Source organism: Crocuta crocuta, unplaced genomic scaffold (assembly GCF_008692635.1).
Source record: "Crocuta crocuta isolate KB4526 unplaced genomic scaffold, BGI_CrCroc_1.0 scaffold709, whole genome shotgun sequence".
Taxonomy (NCBI): Eukaryota; Metazoa; Chordata; class Mammalia; order Carnivora; family Hyaenidae; genus Crocuta; species Crocuta crocuta.
Window position 1 is genome coordinate 1176001 of NW_027530619.1, and position 3483 is coordinate 1179483.

The following is a 3483-nucleotide window of genomic DNA, read 5'->3' on the forward strand; positions in this document are numbered from 1 at the left end:
TCATTCCTGGTTTACAGTGAAGCTGGGTGGTCTGCTCTGGTTCCATAGGTGCTAATGATTTACTCTGCATAATTGTGACACCCAGGAGAGTTATACAATCACACTTCACTTAGAGGTGGCTCATTTTTCAGGCAATGTGGAGTTATGATAGAAGAGGAGCTGCTCCAGGTTTCTTGTCATTTATTTCATTCTCTCTCTCACTCATGCTTCTTCCCCAAAGTACAGAACTCCTCTAGGACAGTGACCAGACATATTTATCTTTCTGCTTTGCAGATTGCTTGCTCTCTTGAACAATGCCAAAAACAATTTTCATACTGAATTAGGTAGGAGACAAAGAAGTTATCTGGTACAAATGTTCCCTATTTAAAATTTTTCTCAATTTAAAGAGTACATTTAATTAATTTATCAATTTATTAACTTATTTATTTATTCATTTATTTTTTGTTTATTTTTTCACTTATTCACTTACTTAATGGATCAGTTATTTATTGAGGTTCTTTGTAAGAAATTTAGAGAAAAAGGAAATTTAGAACACCAATTTTTCAGGATAAACTCAATTTGTGAGAGAAAACACAGAGCAGAGATATCCCTCAAGATGAGGAAAAGGTTTGGTTTTGGGCAGAATTTGTGTGTCCACAGCTTTCTGATCAAGCTTGTGCTGCTCTGTAATCTCCTATTTCTCTTCTATGTAGATGATCTCACCTCACTATTGTCTGGTTTTACTCAGCTTCTTCTTGAAGGAAGCATCAGAGAGACATTTGGGGATTTTCACACTACTGTTAGCAATTTCAGTGGAGGTGGCAATATGAATTTCTAGTGCATCCTAAACAAAAGAACTCAATTGAGGGCCAGAGGTCCACTCACATGTAGCGAGCCACTGCTTAGTTGCCTTCAGAAAATCACCCTCTTGTTTCTGTGGTGCCTAGTGAGGATGATCAAAATGGTCCCAGGAGCAGTGCTAGCTCAAGGGTTCTCACATGCTGCCTGAACAGCTTTCAAGGCACATCTTCAGTAGGATAATACGTAGGCATTTTGTGAAGTTTAACACTTGAGTGCCTCCATCGTTGTCACCACCAACTGGTTTTGGGACAGCAGCAAGAACCCTTTCCTTCTATTTCTTTTCAACCCTGGATTTAGCTGCCGAATGCTTCCTCTTGCATATGGCCTTTCTGGAATACACAGCTGATCAGAAATACCTGCCAATTCCTCCGCCTGGGACAAGGTTTGGGCTGCAATGGGGTTTCCTCTTCCTTGGTGTTTTAGCCTTGAGTTTACCCTTCTGAACGTGTCACCAGCATCAGATTTCTTGGCTTCAGGTTTCTTCTTAGTAGCCAGCTTCTCAGATTTTTCATCTACCATTGTGCAAGATGAAAAAGAGATAATTTTTAAATCAGTTATTCACACACATACTCTAAAGAAGCACCTACTTCTGAAAAGGTTTTTAAAACAAACAATGATCTCCAGAATGGCTTCCCTTTTCAATGATCCTCATTTCATTTAGGTGATTTAGCATTTACCTCGTATCTCCAGTTTAGTTACATTTTGATTTTTTGTTTTTAGAAATCATCTATTAAACTGAGATGATTTATATATTTATATACATTTTATTTCTGAGAGAGAGAGACAGAGACAGAGACAGCGTGAGCAGGGGAAGGTCAGAGAGAGAGGGAGACACAGAATCCTAAGCACGCCCGAAGCTCTGAGCTGGCTGTCAGCACAGAGCCCAAAGCAAGGCTCAAACCCACAAACTGTGAGATCATGACCTGAGCTGAAGTCAGCCGCTTAACCGACTGAGCCCCAGGTGCCCCGAGATGATTTATATTTAAACCCAAATCTTCTAAGTCAGAAGTTCAGAAATGATAAAAATGCCTACTTCATAGTTAAAAATATATTTGTAGTTTTTTTTTTGTTGGAAAATATCAACACACATGTACACACACACATACATACATACACACGCACACCTCTCAGAATAGATGAATTTCTGAACACTTCATACTGACATTTGGAGTTTTGAATAAACAGTTTTTCCATGGTCTTGATCTAAGATTCATGGAGGTGAGATAATAGTTTGAAGCCATAGGTCCATTTCAAAACTGAATTTTCACTAAATGTAACAGTACAGCTCTCTGCCATTTTTCTAGAATGAATGTATTGGTTCCTGGAAGGAAAATATATTTATGGAAAATCATACCCAGTAACTCAAGGGTAATGTTGTGGTGACTTTGAACCTGAAAGATCTCTATCTTGCTGCACATTCCCCTTTGTAATTTAAATCCAATCAAGTGCATATAACAGTCAAAGAAGTAGATTCTCATGCAAAATTGTCTAAACTTGGTTTGAAGCTTATGCATAAGTAGTTACAGCACTTTGTATGTGGGTAATAAAAAAAAAACCTTTAAAAAATCAAATTTCCAGTGAGAAAAATACAGCATTATGCTATCAAAGCAGGGGGATTCTGATATGTATGTGTCTGTGTCTCTGTGTGTGTGTGTGTGTGTGTGTGCGTGTGTGTTGTACTTCTACAATAATTGCATTGCACTGTATTATTTGCGCATTGTATTTCTACAGTAAGTGTAGAAACTGGGAATAGTATATGGATATTTTTAGACAAACTGAGAAAATCTATGGATATTTCATAAGAAAATGTCCAGGGGGTTTTGGATATATGGATTTAAATTCTCAGAGATGAAAAGTCATCTTGAATATTCCAGCCCCAAAATACAAGATGGAAAGAGCTGCATCCCTAGTTGTAGGGCCAGGCCGAGCTGCTCAGCTCTCTCCAGTCACCCAAGCCAATTTAGCTGAGGTGATAACCATCGCGAAGCAGACATGGGCCATTCTTTCTTTTTCTTTTTCTTCTCTCTTTCTCTCTCTCTCTTTTTTTAAAATAATATTCAATATCTAATCATGATTTCTATTTTTTAAATATAATTTATTGTCAAACTGGTTTCCATGTAACATCCAGTGCTCCATTCTTTCTTTTTCTAGAGGAAAAGAAAAACAAAACAAAACAAAAACAAAAGCCACAAACTCTTATTTTTCCTTTTCTGGTTTCTGGAGAAGCTTTGGTGACTATATGCCTCTTTTGAAATAATGGAATGCTAACTAATCACTTTTAAGAGAGTTACTTCTTCAAAATATTAAATACCTTGCACATTATTCTCCTTTAACAAACAAAAACTATGGCTTTGGTGTTCTATACTAGCATTAAACATCAGTCATATTAAACCCAGATATCAGCCATGTTAAAACCAAAATCACACTTGAGTACAAGAAGGGTATTTCTGGGGTATAGACTGTTTCTTAATCCAGATACTAGTTAAATGTGTATACTTCTGGTAGGGGGTTCATTATGCTATACTCTTAATCAGTTACATATTTTTATCTCTGTATATTGTATTAAATAAAACGTTCAATAAGCAGTTCATATAATTTGCTGTAAGCAACCTAGTTAATTTTTTTTAACATACAAAGACCAAA

At 36.7% G+C, this 3483-nt stretch overlaps 1 pseudogene; it reads right to left on the reverse strand.

The window, feature by feature from the left end:
• Nucleotides 1–526: 526 nt before the first annotated feature.
• Nucleotides 527–1359, reverse strand: LOC144234766 (large ribosomal subunit protein eL6 pseudogene; annotated as a pseudogene).
• Nucleotides 1360–3483: the final 2124 nt, after the last annotated feature.